This window comes from Quercus suber, unplaced genomic scaffold (genome assembly GCF_002906115.3).
Source record: "Quercus suber isolate HL8 unplaced genomic scaffold, Cork oak 2.0 scaffold_191, whole genome shotgun sequence".
NCBI classification, from domain to species: domain Eukaryota; kingdom Viridiplantae; phylum Streptophyta; class Magnoliopsida; order Fagales; family Fagaceae; genus Quercus; species Quercus suber.
In genome coordinates, this window is record NW_027069649.1 from 941,795 (window position 1) to 963,024 (window position 21,230).

At 38.3% G+C, this 21,230-nt stretch overlaps 1 pseudogene; it reads right to left on the reverse strand.

Moving 5' to 3' along the window:
• Positions 1-3,307: 3,307 nt before the first annotated feature.
• LOC112033792 (L-type lectin-domain containing receptor kinase IV.1-like) lies at positions 3,308-14,507 on the reverse strand (annotated as a pseudogene).
• Positions 14,508-21,230: the final 6,723 nt, after the last annotated feature.

The window sequence follows — 21,230 nt, forward strand, 5'->3', positions numbered from 1 at the left end:
CACAAACAAATCACTAATAACTAAAGTATGTAGCGGAAAATAAATTAACATGGTAATTTGTTTACGAATGGGGAAAACCTCCACGACAAAAACCCCACTGGGTGATTTTAAGGTCACCACTCTTGAGAATCCACAATTATTAAAACAAGTGGTTACAAGTAAAGGAATCCTAGTACCTTATACCAACCTACAGTTGAACTCTTACCCCACTACCCAATTAGACTTGTTCTATAATGGCAATCTCTCCTTGTAATGCACAACTCCCAATACGTGACTAACCAATTGCGCGGATCCCAATACACGACTTCAATCACCAACTAGAAAAGGTTGTTAGCTGCAAAGTTATTTAGTTCATCACATGATGAAGATCGAGAAGCTCCTTGGTTACAAAACCCTACAGTGCACAAACAAAGTAGCTTCTTCACAAGAAAGATGAATTAGGGCAAATTCTGTCTCCGGTCACAATTTGCTTGAACAAATTTTGCTCAACACTTGTGCAACTTGTTCCACCCTTGACAGCTCTTAAAATAATCATTTTATATGTCTAGGGTTGTGAGAAAAGAAAGCCCAAACATACAATCATGGATTGAATGAAAAATAGTCCTGAAAAATTGAACTTTATAAACCTCGACAGATACCTATCTATCGAGTTGCTGTCGAGCCATGGGCTAAAACAGCTCTTCAAGACTCAATAGATTGCTAGCTGTCGAGCTTTAATGAATAGCACTTTTCTCACTTGAATTTTGGACAGACTTGCATGGTTTTAACACTTGAACTTGAAACAAGGTTTCTTGAAGTATTAAACATATCTTAAATCTACCCAAATACAAGTAAAGTACGTATTATCAAAGGATTAGTCAATTACATAAAATAGTGACATATGTTCCTAACAATCTCCCCCTTTGGCAATCTGTGACAAAACAACAACTAACAAATGAGATATGAGAGAAGAGAAGTCATAAATCACTCAACTCATATTCACTTAATGAATACAATAAAATCTATCCTAGCACAAACTCTTGAAAAACTTTGCAAGAAGAGAGTCTAAATGGGACTGAAGTAGATTAAAGTAGACCTAATTGGACCGAATAGCAATTATTTAATTTTTAGGGAGAACAAATTATGTTCATCAAATTTTAAAGAATAAATTATACATTATATTACAATTAGCATGGGTCAGTGACTAATATATATAAAAGCAGAGATCTCATCATGTGAGAGTCTAAAATTTTGCCAAGTGACATACTTCTTAAAAGGACAATCGAACTCACACCACAATATTCCAAATCGTCATCAATTACTTTATTTTTTTTGGTAAATACATCATCATTAATTTACGACTTTTCTTAGGTGTTGCATTAGTAATTTACTAAACTTCAAGTGGGTAATTATTGAGTATTCCCGAAATACCATAAATGCGTACTCCTCCCTCTCACATAATTGTTGGTCCCACTAATTAAATTTATAGTAGGACCCACAATTCATGTGAGAAGAGGGAATATGCATTTATGATACTCCCAAAGTATTCAATAATTTTTCACTTCAAGTAATAGATAGGATAGAGGGATGTTAATTATTAATGACTTTTTGTTTTCCAAATTACACACACTTTCTAAAGGATTTAAATTGACTATTATTTCTTTAGCTTCTTTGTTTTAAATTTTCAATGTTTAGCCCTTGCCACTTCTCCAATTCCCAAAACATACCACACCATTTGGTTTTTTTAAAAGAACATACCATGCCTACTTCTCTTCCACTATTATTACATGCATTTTGCTTTTGCTATGCTTATGTTGTTAATATTATAATTATTAGTTGTATAGTTTGCTCAAACTGAAATAACATGTCTTATTGCGTTCCTAGGAAATTTTATCTTCATCTCATGAAATATGTGCTGGATCCAAGGGCAAAAGAATCTTCCAAAGAAACACATAGTCATCCACTTAGGTTGGTAATCAACAATTATCCCTATCTTACTAACATTCGGTGGCCTAGTTGGTAAGAAACTGAGCCAACAAGTCTCAAGACTTGTGTTTGAGCCTCAACAACTAGCTGTGTGTAGGTACTTCTTATATCCCATTTTCATCCCAAATGGTCGACCTAACTTAACTGTTCAGGAGTATGGGGTCCTGCCTGAGAGCAGTTAGGGTGCTACTATGGTTACATCCAAGTAGGGAAGCTACACTAGTCACCCCTCTAACCATTTTCTCTTTCCAAAAGCAAATCCCCATCTTGCACATACCTACCCATGGTCCTTAGTGGTAATTTTCTTTTCTCTCTCTTTTTGGGTACTAAGATGTTCCTTTATTACGTATACTTTTTGCTTGCTAATTATGATTCTTATTGCCTTTTGGGTTTCTAAAAAATGATCCATCTTTGTCCAATTTTAGTTTTTTTTTTTTTTTGGGTTAATTGTAAGCATAATATTAAATTATGGCTTTTACTAATTATTTGTGTCTAACATTATGGTGACACATCTTCCAAAAAGCATTTTTGACAAATAATTTATTTTCTGAATTCCTCAATGTCTTTCACAATTTGTAAAGAAAGAAACATCATTGCCACTCCAATGATATCAACATAATTTCTATCTTTTAATCCAAGAGATGATATCAATGAAATTATTGTTTTCCTATATTTAAAATTTGTATAGTTGTTAAGTTGATGTTTCAGTATTGTTATATACATCTTGATTCTTATATATTATTTTTCTTGATTGATTTGATACATCCAAGAGGGAAACTTTCGCAAAGGTAACATGTAAAAATTAAATTTTGTTGTTATTTGCTTGATTTTCATTTAAGTTTTAAAATGTTTTAGCCACAACAAGCATTAACACTTTGAAGATTCCTATAAAAAAATAAACACTTTGAAGATTGCAAAAAGATTAAGGGTCTCTTTGGTAACTATTTTTTCCCATTATTTTCTATTTCTAAAAACAATTAATTATGGCAGTGCAATTCATCATAAACCATACAACGAGCTATTTTGTGAAGGCAAATTAACAGTAATTTTCATGCATAGTCATTGTTGGCTGTGGGTTTTCAGTTTTCTAAAATTTTACGAGCCACCCAATCTAGGTTCTGCAACGCACTATTGATTTATAGTTATAAAGCTTACAAAAAATGTATTGATCTTATTGTAGTAAAGTACTACTTAGATCCTAATTAAATTGCTTAGAAATATGAGATTCTACATTACGTAAAAGAAACTGTATTCGTCACATTCCTCACTAGTCCATTTTTTCTATTTACTCTACCCTGAAGGTGATCCCTAATCACTGCTAACAGATCAATATGCGTCTGATTCATCTACCACTATATAGCACAGAATTAGTGATAGAGGTGGCTGTCAAATCCTTGTCGAATGATGGATGGATTGCCAATGAGATCTCTGATGCTTCAACATTTGTAAAGTTACCAAAACTAGTAATCTCATGTGTAATTCCTGCAGTTCAGCATCGCCATCCAAAAGCTGCATCACTAGCCTCATGCTAGGCCTCACTGCTGGCGTTGAGTGTGAGCAAAGCAAGCCAAGTTTTAAAACCAATTCTATTTCCTTAACTACATAATTACCTTCCAATTTTGGATCACTAGCATCAAGGATGGCTCCTTTTCTCGAGCACCCAAAGACCCAATCAACTAAAATGACCTCTTTTGGCAGTCCTTGAATCTTTATAGGCTTTCTTCCACAAGCTACCTCCAGCATGAAAGCCCCAAAAGCAAAAACACATTAGTGTAAGTGGTTGCCCTACCTTTTTTAGTAAGCTCTGGAGCCAAATAACCCATTGTTCCAGCCACACGGGTGGTTTCAAGAATGGCACCGTGGTCGCTTAATCTGGCAAGGACAAAATCTCCAAGCTTCCCATTTAATTCAGCATCCAATAGAACATTGCTAGGTTTTACATCTCTATGTAGAACAACCTGTTCCCACTCTTCATGGAGGTAGAGAAGGCCAGTTAAGGTTTGTCCTTTCATTTCCATATAAGAACTTTTCAAGGCTTCCATTGGGCATATAATCATAGACCAAGAGGAGTTCACCCTTTCGCCGGCAATATCCCAGTAGTTGCGCCAAGTTCCTATGCCTCAGCTTGCCCATGCTAATGATCTCAGCCACAAATTCCTTCATCCCTTGTTTGGAATCATGGGAGACTTTCTTGACTGCAATTTGTGTATTGGAAGAACGAAGAGTTCCTTTATAAACCTTTCCAAAACCTCCTTCTTCAAGAAGCTCCTTGTCCGAGAAACCTCTGGTTGCTTTGTAGATATTCTTGTAGCTGAACATGTGAGGACCAAACTTGCTTTCCCAATCTTCTAGTATTTCTGCATATTTCTTTCTCCTCAGAACAAAAATAGCTGTAGTGACCAATATTAGCACGACCACTACTGCTATGATCAAAATCATGATAACCTGTCCTTGCCTATCTTTACTTTTCCTCTGTCGGGGAGGTTGAGGAAGCTTCGAAACGTCAAGGTTTTGTGCTTGTCCACTTTTATTAAAGCTCCATCCAAGAATGTAGTGGTCAGTTGTAACTGCACCAGTGGCTGCAGAGAAACCAACATACATAGATTCTGAAAGATATTGGGACAGATCTATGCGTGTTGACAAGAGAGGCCGGTTTGGTTTTGTGATGCTGGCTGGGGCTAGTGTTACATTCAGTAACTTTTCTATTTCATTGTAGTCTATCCAAAGATGCATTGGGTTGCCGCTTAACTAGCTCCACGCTTATATTCTTCCCTTCTTGATCGGAAAAGTAGGTTGCAGTAGCTGATTCAATTGATTTCAGGTTGTTCACATCGATTCCCACATGGTTGTTGTCTATATCTTGAACATCCTGACCCATTATAGTATCAAGCTCAATGGCTAATAAGTGGTTTGTTGAAAGGCCGTCATTTGAGGTGATGAAGTCTGAAAAATCACAAATGAATTACACGTCGCTCACACGCTCAAAAAATCACCTGCACAGTAAGAAAGAGAAAAACCTACAGAGAGCACCAATGTGGTGCCGGCCAAATAGCCTCCGAAGGTCAAGTTAGAATCTTTTACAACTCCAGAGTGCTAGAGAGGGTCGGTTATGCGTACCTTGGCTTGTGCCGGTATTGGGGTTTTTATAGTAGTCAAAAGTTGACCTCTTTTACTTGGAGTCGAAGTCCTTTCCTTGTAGAAATCATCTTTAAGAGTCCAAAACGTGGTGGACAAGTCTTTTCCTTATAGAGAAGATCTTCATCAATGTACGTAATCTCTAGAATCCTCCTTGCATTAGGATTTTGTTTAAGATTTTATGATAATGGGCCGCAAGTATTCCTATCAAGAGGTTCTAGCTGGCCCATGGCCAATCAGTCTGTCCATTGTTCATCCGTTCACTCTGGATCCGTCCTCAACAGGTCTTGCACACAATAGGCTCGTCTACTTTTCAACCCATAAACAATAAACAGCCCGGTTCATTATACTAGGTTTCGTAGTCGTACATTTTTCCTCTTTCAGTTGCCCCCTCACCCGATGGATCCGTCATACATAAGCAAACGGACCCATAGGGTGACGGTTCAAAGTCTCAATCAATTGACCATGATACATAACTCCGCGAGCTTATCCCCGTACACTGACAGGTTTAGCAGTAACCCATTTATGACCTGTGCCACGTGTCACTTTTTCAATGGCTGTTGTTTTAGAACGAGGTGTCGCTTTGTCTTTCGTGCACCTCTTCTATAAATAACAGCCCCTCCGCCTCTCATTTTTCTACTTTTTCCTAAAAAAATATTGTCAGAGCGCGTCCGTCACACCTGTCAGAGACCACTCCGTTCACTCCTGCACTCGTCGTCTGCAATTTCATTTGCTCATTCCGTAATCTTGGTAAGTATTCTTTTATCCGTCCTCTTTTTAATTTTCATTTACTTTTTGGTATTATATATATTTTCTTAGACTTTATGCCCCTGTCACTCTTTCCAAACCCGTCAGAGTCTTAGGTTTTGTCATTACATGTAGGCCATGTCTAGTGCGTCAAGTAACCAGTCGGTCGTCCATGACGGGGTAGACTACAAAGATGTATATCCGTCAGGTTGCAAAGACCAAGACGATCTGAGCAAGGAGAGTAGTCCGTCTTCATCCTCCCCGTCCTCAACAAATGAGGATATGGAGATGATTGAAATAGAGGAGGGTTCCGCTGATGAAGAAAAGCAAACAGTTAGATCCGTCGTAGGAGCTGATGGACTTAGGGAGTTCATCATACTTCCAGAGTGGATGGTGAATGCCTTTACATCCACCATTAAAGAACCTCATTTTAATACCCTTAGGGCCTGTTACCAAATCCCAGATTACATCCCCCTCCGTCTGCCCTACAAGTCAGAAAAATGCTATTATGAAGGAGTGGACGGTGTCGGGGTGTATGAACAGATGCTCAAGGCAGGCCTCAGGTTCCCTCTAAGTTCCCTACATCGTGAACTCCTTAAATACCTAGGTTTATCCGTCAGCCAGATATCCCTTAATGCCTGGAGGGTCTTCATAGCAATGGAGGTCCTGTACAGAGCAATGACGGACGGTAAAAGAAGGCTGACGATAAGGGAATTCCTTCACTGCTACCGTCTAGATGAGATAGATAAATCAAAGGGGATGTATAGTTTCATTCCTAGGAGCTCTATCCTGAAAGTGATCTATGAAACCCCAGATTCTAATAGAGATTGGAAGAGCCGTTATTTTTTCATTGAGAGAGATGGTTGGATGTATTATCTAGGGGAAACGGATTACATGACCGTCGACAAGGTTTAGGGCATTTTAAACCCATCTGGTATGAACCCGTCATATAGCAATTATTATAAGTTTATTTAATATTTAGTGTTTTTAATGTCCGTATTTTTTTGCACAGTTCGACAGCATCCATAAATCACTCTTGAGGAGTTCAGCTTCCTTGAGAAAATTTTTGCAAAGTCAAAACTAGAGGAACGATCCTGGGCCAAGCTCATCAATCTCAACACCATCCATTGGTACTGCGACGGGCCCGAGCCAACTCCAGTGGCACTCAAGTACGAAGAGCACACCCGTCAACGTAATTCCGTCGTTCCTCCTTGTTCAAAAATTTTTTTTTCTTTTTTTTTTTTGACATCTGTCTACCTCTTCAAAGATGGATGACACTCAAAGGAGAGCAGCTATCAGACTACAAGCTGCCAAAAACAAAGAAGCCGGAGCGGACGCTATGGGGACGGGCTTCAGCAAACAAACACTTAAAAGGAAGTAGCCATCAAAGGTTGACCGTGCACCCAAACAGCCCAAGGTTTCTCTGGAGCCCGTCGTTGTCTTGATGGCTGGGGGGACTAAGACGGTCACCCCCGTAAAGCATGGGGCCAGTAAGGGCCTAATGACAGGTCCGTCCGATAGCCAGAGGAAACCACCCGTCAGCCAGAAGAAACCGCCCGTCCTACTCCGCGAGGATTCCAAGTACGCCCTTAAGAGGCTCTCGTCCATCATAACCACTAATGACTATGAGGACTTGGGAAACCACTCGACAGAGGCGATGGGAGAGACGACCCTTTTTAGTATTGCACAGGTAACTCATCCTTCGTCATATAGTCCGTCCTTTCCCCTTCTCTTTTGCCCTTCAAATTTAACTTATGTTTTCTTCCAGGCCATGATTATGATGAAAGGGATGATGGGACGGTGTCTCAACCATGAGACGACACTAGACCGTGTACGTGAGAAGGCCAAGGTGACGGAGGACGAGCTACTCAAGCTGAAGACCTGGAAGGTCGTCCAAGAGCAGAAACTTAAAATGGCTAAAACGGCTAGGGATAAATGTATCAAGCTGACGGACCGTCTGAAGAAAGCTCTGGAGGAGAAGGACAAGGAGGTCCGTCAGGCTAAGGAGGTCGCGATATGCGAGTATCGTGACTCTGACGCCCTGATTACGGAGCTGAGCCTTGCATACAACGATGGTTTTGGCGATGCCATTCATCAGGTGAAGACTTTGCATCCAGAGATGGACTTGTCAACTGTCACTATTACTGCCCCCGAGCAAACATTCGTTCAACCCGTCCTATCAAATGATACAAACGCTCTCTTTGGCGAGAACCCCCCAATCCGTGAAGCTTCTGTTGACCAGACAGTTGTCGAAAGCGATCCTAAGGATGATCAGGCCCATCATGACGAGGAGAGAGATATGCCTGCTGACAATCTGTAATAACTTAGTTTGTTTGTTTTTTTTTTCTTTTTTTCTTTTTTTTTTTTAATTTAAGAAAAAAGTGTAGAACAATTTCTAATTCCCCGTCATGTTTTGGGGCTTTTGAACATTGCCCTTCTAGGGCTTTCTTTATATATTTGTTAAACTCTATAAGGTTTGTCGACCTTTATTTTATTCTTGTGAAATGCATCTGTCTTACTTTATTCGAGTATATTTTTGTTTTTCATGGATTTTGGATCTTAACACTCTTAGATAGATTCCGTCCAATTTATGCGCTTCGTCCACTTTTTTTTTTTTTTTTTTTTTTTTTCTCTGGGGACAATCCGTCTAGTCTTGTGGACGTAGGTTTTATCCGTCCATTGTTTGGACTCAAATTTTCATCCTCTTTGGATAATCCGTCCATCTTGTGGACTTTGTTTATTTTTTGGACTTTAAGAGTTATATCCTCTTAGGATGATCCGTCCATCTTGTGGACTTAGTTTCTATCCGTAAATTTTCTGGACTTTAAAAGTCATCATTCTCTTAGGATGATCCGTCCATCTTGTGGACTTAGCTTTTTATCCGTCCATTATCTGGACTTTAAGAGTCATCATCCTTTTAGGATGATCCGTCCATCTTGTGGACTTAGCTTTTTACCCGTCCATTATTTGGACTTTAAGAGTCATCATCCTCTTAGGATGATCCATCCATCTTGTGGACTTAGTTTCTATCCGTCCATTTTCTGGACTTTAAGAGTCATTATTCTCTTAGGATGATCCGTCCATCTTGTGGACTTAGCTTTTTATCCGTCCATTCTTTGGACTTTGTAGCTATCATCCTATTAGGACGATCCGTCCATCTTATGGACTTAGTTGATATCCGTCCATTTTCTGGACTTAGTTTATATCCGTCCATTTTTTAAGTAGACAACAAACATAGTCGAGTCTGAATATTCCTCTTATTAATTAAAAGAAAACCATATGTTTGTAAAAAACCAGTCAAAAAAAATACCTGTCCCCTTGGGCTTAAAAAGGTACTTATAGAAAGAATCGTTTGAAGTAAAAACTAGGAAAACTAAATGATAAACTAGGAAATTGGGAAATGTTGATGCTCTTCATATCTTCACACCGTCTCTACTGGTAGTATTTTTGAATGTGCTCCATGTTCCATGGGTGTTGTAGCTTCCGTCCGTCCATGGTTTCGAGGTAGTAGGTCCCCTTCCTCTGCCATGACGAGATCTTGTAGGGTCCTTCCCAATTGGGGCCAAGCTTTCCTTGTGAAGGATCTTTAGCAGCTCCCACTACCTTCCGTAGCACAAGATCTCCGATCTGAAAATCTCTATGTCTGACATTGGAGTTGTAGTATTTTGCCATGAGGTTCTGGTATCGCGCCAACCTCTACTCTGATGTAGCTCGGACCTCATCCTCCAGGTTTAGCTGAAGCCGCAAGGCCTCTTCGTTCTTATCCTCGTTGTAGTTCTCCACCCGATAGCTCGTAAGCCCTACCTTTATTGGAATGACAGCCTCGCTTCCGTATGCTAGTCTAAATGGTGTTTCTCTAGTGGGTGTTCTTGCCGTAGTACGATATGCCCATAAGACGCTCGGTAGCTCGTCAGGCCAGATGCCTTTAGCCCCCTCGAGTCAGGTCTTGATGATTTTGAGCAAGGACCGGTTTGTGACTTCGACTTGCCCATTGGCCTGTGGGTGTGCGGGTGATGAGTAGTGTTTCCTAATACCCAGTTCCGAACAGAAGTCTTTGAACACATTGTTGTCAAACTGCTTTTTGTTGTCGGAGACAAGCACTCTGGGTATCCCGAACCTGCATATGATATTCCTCCATATAAAACTTCGGATGTTCCTCTCTGTGATAATGGCCAGGGCTTCTGCCTCCACCCACTTAGTGAAATAGTCGAACCCAACTATCAGAAATTTTAGCTGCCTTGTTGTCGTCGGGAAGGGGCCTATGATGTCTAGTCCCCATTGGGCGAATGGCCAAGGGACCGTCATGGGTGTCAGCTCCTCGGTTGGTTGCCTGATCAGATTGCTGAACCTTTGACATTTGTTGCAAGTCTTGACGTAGGCTTGTGCGTCCTTTTGCATTGTAGGCTAATAGTACCCTGCTTAGATCAATTTGTGTGCTAAGGATCGTGCCCTTGAGTGGTTTCCACAGATACCCTCGTGGACTTCTCTCATTACGTAGTCTGCTTCCTCGTGGCCCAAACACCTTAGGTACGGTTGTGAGAATCCCCTTTTGTATAAGACATCATTGATTAGTACAAACTGCGAGGCTTGGACTTTCAGTTTCTTGGCTGCCTCTTTCATCTGGTAACGTGCCCGTCTTCAGGTATGCTATTAATGGCGTAGTCCAATTGTTTTCAGAATTCACCTCCTGTACTTTTGTTTCGTCGTTAATAATTGAGGAATTTTGGATAAACGACAATACCTGATTGGGGACTATCATAAACTCTGCGAAGGCTACTTTTGCTAGACGGTCGGCATATTCGTTCTCTTCCCTTGGGATTTGGACGAATGTGACTTTGAGGCTGCCGCTACGATTCTTGACTTCTTCCAGGTACTTCTTCATCCTTTCATTTCTGTACTCGTAGACACCGCTAATCTGACTGGTTATTACTTGAGAATCATAATGTACAACCATGTTCTTGGCACCTGTTGCCTTTGCAAGGTCTAATCCCGCCACCGATGCTTCATATTGGGTCTCGTTGTTGGTCGTTAGGAAGCCCAGCCGAATCATGCATTCGATTTTATCTCCGTCAGGGGTTTGAATTACCACACCGGCACCTCCAGCTTACCTGTTTGAAGATCCGTCCGTGTGGATGCTCCATTGTCTGAGGGCGTCTGCCCCCTTGTCTTCTGTTTGAGTGTATTCGGCAATGAAGTCTGCCCCTTTATTGCAGTTCGTGGTCGGTAATATATGTCAAACTTGCTCAGCTCTATTACCCACAAAGCCATTTGTTCGGCAGCTTCAGGGCTGCTCATTGCTTTTTTCAAGGGTTGATCCGTCAAGGCTATAATGGTATGGGCCTGGAAATATAGTTTAAGTTTTCGAGCTGCAGTTACCAGCGCAAAGGTCAACTTTTCCATCTGGGAGTACCTTTCTTCTGCCCCTGGGAAACCCCTACTTATGAAATAGACGGGTCACTGAGTTCTTTCCTCTTCTCTTACTAAGGCCGCGCTTACCGCTGCCTGCGAAACGGCTAGGTACAAGCAGAGTTCTTCCCCTGGTTTGGACAGGCTGAGCAATGGTGGAGAGGTGAGGTATTTTTTCAGGTCTTCAAATGCCTGCTGACACTCGTCCGTCCACTCGAATGATTTCCTCAAGGTGCAGAAGAACGGTAGACATTTGTTCGTTGCTTTAGAGACGAACCTATTCAAGGCTGTAATTTTGCCATTCAAGCTTTGCACATCTTTTACTGTCCTTGGCGGTTCTAGCTTCATGATAGCCCGTATCTTTTCTGGGTTGATCTCTGTACCTCTTTGGGATACCATAAATCCCAAGAATTTCCCCCCCGTTACTCTGAACACGCATTTGCTTGGATTCAGCTTCATGTTGTATGATCGAAGGGTGTCAAACGTCTCCTGGAGGTTATTTAGGTGGTCATTTTCACACAGGCTCTTGACCAACATGTCATCAACGTAGACTTGTACGTTCCTTCAAATCTGGTGCGCGAACATTTTGTTCATTAGTTTCTAGTACGTCGCCCCTGCGTTCTTGAGTCCGAATGGCATNGTGGAAGTCTTCTTGCATCTTCCTTGAAGAATCCAATGATGGGGTTTTCCCTCTGTTCTAGCTTAGGTACAGAGCTTGTTAGCTGGACGTTCTGGACCATTCTAAGGTACGTCTTTTGAGCTTTTTTTGGAGGAAGCCAGTAGTCGTGGTTCCTCCCCACAATCATCCTTATGTCTCCGATGAGGGGTTAGGACGCTTATTATCCCGTCGGGGGCTTGCTCTTGGTGATTGGGATCCACTCTCTCTTTGTTGACGAATTTCTGACCCCTTATTGATGAGGCCTCAATCTGCTGCTTTAAGTCATAGCAATCGTCGTGTCATGACCGTGATCTTGGTGGAAGCGGCAGTACTTGCCTCGTGGTCATTTGCTTGGATCGCTCTTCAGTTTCCTGGAAACGTCAATGCCTCCTCGTCCTTGATCTGCATCAGGACTTGGTCTATTGGGCGTTCAGTGGTGTGAAGCTTGTAAACCTTCCTCCCTGGGGTTTAAGGCGCCTTTCGTCCCTTCTGTCTCCTGTCCTTGGTCTCTTTTGCCCTTGATCCTGCTGTGTGTCCCCCTATCGCTCTCTCTTCCTGGGTTTTCCTCCCAGGCTAGTAGCGCGTCTTCTGTGTTCATGTACTTAGTGCCCTAGAGTACCTCTAACATGGTTTGGGGTCGTTTTTTGTATAGTGAGAATAAAAACTTACCCTTTCGCAACCCGTTTTGTGAAGGCTACGACTAGTATCTTGTCTCAGCTTCATCGATCGAAAGCGCTTCCTTATTGAAGCGGTTTATGTAGGATCTCAACGTCTCGTCCTCTTTCTGCCTAATGCTCATTAAGCATGCCGTGGATTTCTTGTACCTGTGTTCCCCTATGAAGTGTGAGGTGAACTGAGGGCTCAACTCTTTGAAAGTGTTGATAGAGTTTGGTGTTAGCCGACTGAACCATATTCTCGTGGGACCCTTCAGCGTTATAGGGAAGGCCCTGCACATGATTTCGTCCGGTACCCCTTGAAGATGCATCAAGGTCTTGAAGGTCTCCAGGTGATCTAGGGGATCCTTAACTCCATCGTAACTCTCTATCTGTGGCATCCGGAACTTATGCGGTAGGGGAAAGGAATTGACGGGGGCGGTGAATGGAGAGTCAGTCCGGTTTACTAGGTCGTCAAGATCGCTGGACACTCGTCCCTTGAGGGCGTTCATCATGACCTCCATCTGTTCCTTCATCACTTGCATCTCTGCGAAAATAGGAGGTGGAGCCGTGTCCATGAGGGATGGGAGACTCACGTTTTGCCGTTCTGGCCTGCTTGGGCATTGCTGCCTTCAGACCCTTCTCGATCTCTTCACATGGCACTGGTACCTTCCTGGTCCTCCCTCTGGTTGTTGGTGCTGTGTTTTTCTAACGCAGCTGTTCTTCTAGGTCGTGGTTTTGTTTGGTGAGACGCTCTACGGCCGCGGTGAGAGTTCGAACCTGTCTCTCGAGGGCGGTTGTGCGTGGTTCCTCTCCTTGGATGTCGTTGGTGGTTGCCATCAAGCAAGTGAGCACCATGCAACCCTTCTGTCTCAGCAAAATGAAGCAACGTTTGATCACTTCTTCTTTCCCACAGACGGCGCCAACTGATGAAGTCTGAAAAATCACCAATGAATTATACGTCGCTCACACGCTCAAAAATCACCTGCACAGAAGAAAGAGAAAAACCTACAGAGAGCACCTGTGGTGCCGGCCAAATACCTCCGAAGGTCAAGTTAGAATCTTTTACAACTCAGAGTGCTAGAGAGGGTCGATTATGCGTACCTTGCTTGTGCGGGTATTGGGGTTTTTATAGTAGTCGAAAGTTGACCTCTTTTACTTGGAGTCGAAGTCCTTTCCTTGTAGAAATCATCTTTAAGAGTCCAAAACGTGATGGACAAGCCTTTTCCTTATAGAGAAGATCTTCATCAATGTACGTAATCTCTAGAATCCTTCTTGCATTAGGATTCTGTTTAAGATTTTATGATAATGGACCGCAAGTATTCCTATCAAGAGGTTCTAGCCAGCCCATGGCCAATCAGTCTGTCCATTGTTCATCCGTTCACTCCGGATCCGTCCTTAACAGGTCTTGCACACAATAGGCTCGTCTACTTTTCAGCCCATAAACAATAAACAGCCCAGTCCATTATACTAGGTTTCGTAGTAGTACATTTTTCCTCTTTCATGAGGCATTCAAGAGTCCTAGATAATTGCCGGCTGTAACATTGGTGAATTGCAAATAAGAGGGACTGATGGTGAAGGCAATTCCATGGCCACCTTTGGATGGTGTTTCAGGAACTATTGCAAATACAAAGTTGGTGGAAAATGAAAGAGCCTGAGTTAAACCCGAAGAAGAAGTTTTGAATTTAGGGGAAGTTTGTTGAAAGTATGACCAACTTGTTGTGAATTGTTGGTGAGTTGCGATACACCATTGGGGTGGATTTGAGCTTCTCCATTTAGAATCATATTTTTGGATTGAAGCTATTGTAGATGAGCTGTTCATCTTGAGCAAACATCAATGGAATCTTAAGGATGAAGTAGAGAGTTATCAGAAAATGAAGAGATGTAAGCCCAGCCGCCATTGAGAAAAGTAGGAAAAAGATTTATTTCTGTGAACAAATGGCTTTTGGTTGTTTAAATTTAAAATGTCTTAAAGACTCAAAACTCCTAAAATATCGTTGTTTTCACTTGATAAAAGTCGGAATATTGTCTCATATTTCCTGAGCACACCATTTAAGAAAAGTGTACAGGACTTTAGCATCCCGTAAGATGAACAGTATTAGTATCTAGATGTGGCGGCATTGAAATTATTTTTAGAATACCCATGAAGAAGTTTGAATTATACAAATTCTAATAATAAAAAAACTTGAATATATTAATATTGCCAAAAAAAAAAATGCAAATAGATAAAATTTTATAATTTTCTTTTACTAACAAAATAAAAAAGCAAAAAGAAATTGATTAGAGGTAAAATGAGAACTAAAATGCTGAGACAAGATTAATAATGTGTGAGAAAGTCTAAAATGATGTTAGAGAAGAGAAAAATGGAACAAGGGAGAGAGAGAAAGAGATCAACAAAGGATACATGCTGCAATTGTAAGTCGAGAGTGAAATGGTATCTTTCTTGATACCATTTTTTGGGGATACTGGGCTTTTGCCTTATTTTGTAAAAATCTAGCACAATATCTCTTTTTTGAAACTAGTTAGGTTCGTGTCCTTGTTTTAGTACTCGATTTTAAAAAAATTGAGTTACAAGTGGAACTTGACATTAGCAATGTCGAGTTCTATGCATATTTGCCACTTAATTTTTTTTTTTTTTTTTAACTTTAAGTGAAACTTGACTTTGCTAAAGTTGAGTTTCAATTAAAAATTTACATATAACTCGATTTTGAAGATATCGAGTTTTATACTGAAATCAATTTTGTTAAAATCTATTAAGACATATGTGATTCAATGTTAGGAACATATGTCATTATTTTATGTAATTGACTAATTCCTTGACAAAACACACTTTACTTGTAATTTGGTAGATTTAGGATGTATTTAATACTTCGAAGAACAAGGTTTCAAGTTCAAGTGTTAAAGCTTTGCAAGTCTGTCCAAGAATCAAGTGTGAAAGTGCAGGATTTTAAAGCTCGACAACTAGCATCTATCGAGATTTAAAAGTTGTTTTAGCCTGTGACTCGATAGCTAACTCGATAGATAGCTATCTATCAAGGTTTATGAAATTCAGTTTTTCAAAATCGATTTCAATCTAATCCGTGGGTATATATTTGGGCTTTCTTTTCTTACAACCCTTAACATATATAAGGATTATTTTAAGGGCCGTATAGGGTTGCACGAGTGTAGAGCAGAGTTTTGTTCATGCAAATTATGACCGGAGACAGAATTTGCCCTAGTTCATCTTTCTCTTGAAGAAGCTACTGTGTTTGTACACCATAGGGTTTTGTGACCAAGGAGCTTCTTGATCTTCATCGTGTGATGAACTGAAGAACTTTGCAGCCAATATCTTTCTCAAGTTGGTGATTAAGTTGCATACTGGGATCCGCGCATCTATTGGTTAGTCACGTACTAGGAGCCGCGCATTGAAAGGAGAGATTGTCACTACAGAACAAGTCCATTTGGGTATTGGGATAAAGGTTCAACTGTAAGTTGGTATAAGGTATTGAGATTCTTTTACTTATAACTACTTGTTGTGATAATAGTGAATTCTCGAGAGTGGTGACCTCAAAATCACCCAGTAGGGTTTTTACCGTGTAAGTTTTCCCCATTCGAAAACAAATCACTCGTTTATTCAACTTCTTTTAAAATATTCTTTTTAATCGATAATAATTGTAATTATTTTATTGTTATCTTTTAACTCTGTTTTATAAATTTATTGTTCTTTTGTAAGATTTTTGACTCAATTTTTAGTTATATTTTTTATTGCTAGTGACAAATTAATCTAGAGATCTGTTTTGAGATTTGGTTTAAAAAGTTTTTAAAATTTTTTTATACCAAATTCACAGATTTATTTAATAAAATCAAATAGAATACATACTTTTCAAAAAATAAATATTAAATAACTCTTAATTGGATCAAGAAACAATGAATTAAGTAGCTAGTGTTAGACTATTCTTTATATTTTAAAATAAGAATTTATGAATTAAAAAAAAGAAGAAGAAGAAAAAAACGATAAATCTAGAAGAGTGTAGTCATTGTAATACAACCACTAGAGGAGTCTTTACTCTTTACCAAACATTTCATAAACCTTGAGAACCTCTACCATGTTCTTTGAAAAGAAAAAAAAATTGTCTTCTTTCTCCCATTCTTTTCTAAATAACCTAGAGAGAGTAAAATAAGAAAACTATGTCACAAAAAGGTAAAATATTGGCTTTGTTTTACCTCTTGAAGGGACTGTCACTTACCGAGGGAGCTGCTTGTAACTGACTACCATTTTAGGTAGAGACGGAAGATCTAGCACCAATATTTGATTATTTGGGAGAATATTTCAACCTCTTCAGGTAATCAGTTTTAGTTTAGGAGTTTTGGAGAGATTGAGAGAGTTTGGTCTATGTTTTTACTTTTTAGTGTGTCTAGGAGACTTAATTTAGTCTAAAATTCTGAAGAATTTTAACCTTTTGAAAAAGAGAGTTAAACAAAATACATGCATATTGAGATTGAAATTTTCATGAATTGGCTAAATTTTGGGGCTTAATTAGTACTCTCCAAGATAATTAATAATCCAAAATTTTCTTCTACCAGTTGTTGATACCCATTTTCGCGACACATTTTCTACAAGCCTGATTTAACCAAGCCCTAATTCCTTGCGGGCTCAATTCATGTATTTTATTTTATTTTATTCTTTTAAGCATGGCCTAAGCTCATGCAACTTAATGGAGGAAATTGAGGAAGTGTGGTTTGGAGGGTATGGGTCGGTTCCTTTTGGACCTTTTGCATGAGCCCAACCCATGCATGCTACCAAGTGGACAAGGGACATTGGTAGCATTTCAGGCTCATGGAGGAGGTCTTGTACCCAAAATTTCCACCTCAAAAGAGCTTTTATACTCTGGGTGACTGTGCCCCTAATTTTCAACCTAGCTCCATTTTCCACACCAAAACACAGCTGACCCTAAACTAATTAGCTAGCTTATTGTAGCCACCAAATGCAACTATCAAAAGCCTACAATGACAAGGAAACAATAGCTAATGGAGTCAGCCACTTTATTTCCAAAATCATGCTAAAAGCATGCTAAACTCTTCCCTAAACAAAAGCAACCCAAGCCAAAACACCAAATTAGTATCATGGAGGATAATAAACTCTTCCACTACTCAAAAACTAGTCTTAGCAACACCCCAAACTTTATATGAAACTCCCTCTTCAGCTAAAAAAGGAAACTAACCAAGTTCTACCTAGAGACCTGAAATTTCAGAGCAAAAGCCCATTCAATTACTTTTTTTTTTTTTTTGGGTAAATACATCATCATTAATTTACCCACTTTTCTTAGATGTTGCATCAATAATTTACTAAACTTCAAGTAATAGATAGGATAGAGGGATGTCAATTATTAATGACTTTTTGTTTTCTAAATTACACACACTCTCCAAAGGATTTAAATTGACCATTATTTCTTTAGCTTCTTTGTTTTAAATTTTCATATGTTTAGCCCTTGCCACTTCTCCAATTCCAAACATACCACACATTTGGTTTTTTTTAAAAGAACATACCACACATACTTCTCTTGCACTATTACTACATTCATTTTGGTTTTGTTATGCTTATGTTGCTAAGATTATAATTATTAGTTGTATAGTTAACATGTCTTATTGTGTTCCTGGGAAATGTTATCTTCATTTTATGAAATATGTGCTGGATCCAAGGGCAAAAGAATCTTCCAAGGAAACACATAGTCATCCACTTGGTTTGGTAATCAACAATAATCCCCATCTTACCAACATTCGGTGGCCTAGTTGGTAAGAAACCAGGCTAACAAGTCTCAGGACTTGGGTTCGAGCCCCAACAACTGATTGTATGTAGGTGCTCCTTATATTTGATCTCCATCCCAACTCCATCCCAAACGATCAACCTAACTTAACTAATCGGGAGTATAGGGTCATGCCAAGAGCAGTTAGGATGCTACTATAGTTATACCAAAGTAGGAAAGTTACACTAGTCACCCCCCCCCCCCCAACCATTTTCTCTTTCCAAAAACAAATCACCATCTTGCACATACCTACCCATGGTACTTAGTGGTAATTTTCTTCTCTCTCTCTCTCTCTCTCTCTCTCTCTCTCTCTCTCTCTCTCTCTCTCTCTCTCTTTGGGTACTAAGATGTTCCTTTATTACATATAACTTTTTACTTGCTAATTATGATTCTTATTGCCTTTTGGGTTTCTAAAAAATGATCTAGCTTTGTCCAATTTTAGTTTTTTTTTTTTAATTGCAAGCATAATACTACCTCCGTCCCATTTTTTTTTGTCCTTTATTTCATTTTGGGATGTCCCAAATTATTGTCCTATTTCTAAAAATAAAAATTATTAGTTTACTAATGTTCCTATTATACCCCTACTTTATTTTAAAAACTATTTGAAAAGAAAACTAACTAATATTTTAAAAAATCAATTTAATTGGGGCACCTTTTTAGTTGCCTTATTAAGAATAACTCTTTTTTAAAAAGCTGATAAATTTATTTAAGGGTAGTTTTGTAAACTTATACATTTTTATAAAGTAGACAAGGCAATAAATGATGTTCCCTTAAAAAGTTTGACTTTTCAAATAGGATAAACAAATTGGGACGGATAGAGTATTAAATTATGGATTTTACTAATTATTTGTGTCTAACATTATGGTGACACATCTTCCAAAAAGCACTTTTGACAAATAATTTCTTTTCAGAATAATAACTCAATGTCTTTCTCAATCTCTAAAGAAAGAAACATCATTGCCACTGCAATGATATCAACATACTTTCTATCTTTTAACTCAAAAAATGATATCAACCAAATTATTGTTTTCCTATATTTTAAATTTGTATAAGAGAAATGCTACGTCTACAACAATTTTACAACAAATCACAGGTGGTTAGTTGTTATTGGTTCAAATTTGAAACTAACACTAAGATTACTTTTTTGCCCCAACAATAACAACCAGTAACAACCTGCCACTTAGGATTTGTTGTAAAAATGTTATAAAAATATTGTAGACATATCATTTCTCTTTGTATAATTGTTAAGTTGATGTTTCAGTATTGTTATATACATCTTGATTCTTATATGCTATTATTTTTCTCAATTGATTTGATACATCCAAGAGGGAAACCTTTGCAAAGGTAACATGCAAAAATTAAATGTTGTTGTTATTTGATTGATTTTCATTTAAGTTTTAAAAAGTTTTAGCCAACACAAGTATTAACACTCCTAAAAAAAAGAAAAAAAAAAAAAACTTTGAAGATTGCAAAAAGATTAAGGGTCTATTTAGTAATTGTCTGTTCCCCTTATTTTCTTTTTTTTAAAATTAATTTTCTATTTTTGAAACTAAAAAAACTTGTTTGGCAACTCAAAATGGATAGAAAACAAAAAATTGTTCTCAAAACTCAATTTGTGAAGGAAATTGAAAACATGCAAAAGGTTGTTTTCAGTTTCTAGTTTTCAAAAGTAAAAGAAAACACGCATTTGATTTAATGAATTTGTCTCATTTAATGAGTTAGCATTAGAGTTCAAATCCTAATAATAACATATTTTAGTATTTTTTTTCCTTCAAAAAACTTTTTTTTTTTTTTAATTTCAACTAACCAAACATGTTTTTATTTCAAAAATACAAGAATTTTTTTTCTTTATATTCCCAAAAATATGTTTTTAAAAATAGAAAATAAAAACAATTACCAAACATAATCTAAATGTCTAACGAAAACCCACACAATTTGAAAGATCATTTCTTTAACCTAATAAAAATACATGCACTTTAATCCTTTCATATTGTTGCTAATAATTTTGATGCGTAGTTTTTTGGTGGTAGAGATAAAGAAGAAGCATGATGTGCAGTGTTGGGAGAGCTCTTGAGCTATGCAAGTTTTTTTTTTTTTTTTTTTGGGAGATATAATTGAAGAGTTTTAATACAACAATTATGCATTTGTATCAACTTTTGTGTATGCACACGTGTTCATATGTGTGAGTATAGTTGTTAATATGTGTTGTTGTTTCTACCTTTTTTTTTTTTTAAATAATCTTAGCGTATGTTTGGTTAGTAAGGAGGATAGAAAAAAAAAATGAGAGAAAATGAGTTTGTGTGTTGTTTGGTAAGGAGAGAAAGGATGAAAATTTTTTGGTGGGGCAAGCATTTTCTCTCTTGGCCCACCAAAAATTCATTTCTCCAAATTGGAAAGAAAACAAGAGTGAAAACTCTTGTTGTAGCACAATGACAAAATTGCTCCAAAATTTTAATGCTTTGCAAGAATCTCACCTATCCCCACCCACTTCCCCTAGTCTAGTGTCTACACACCTGCTTTATGTCTTGTTTGTTTATATCTCCTCTTCACTCTCATCTACACAACTAAACAGTAATTCATCTCGTCTTTTTTCTTTTTCTCCTCTAGTTTTCACTACTCTCTTTGTTTTCCAATTTTTTTTTTTTTTTTTGCTGCCCACTTTTTTTTGTTTCCCAGCAGCATGTCCAAATATATATGTGTGTATTAGATTATAATATCTATAATAACAAAGAAAAATAATATAATGTTATATATATGATGTCTTAATTTTTAAATTATTTAATAAGTAAATAAATTATTTCTTACATTTTATGTAATAAAGGTATAGGAGTAAATTTATATAAACTACATTTTCTATCTTCCCATTTTTCTCCTCAACCTAAC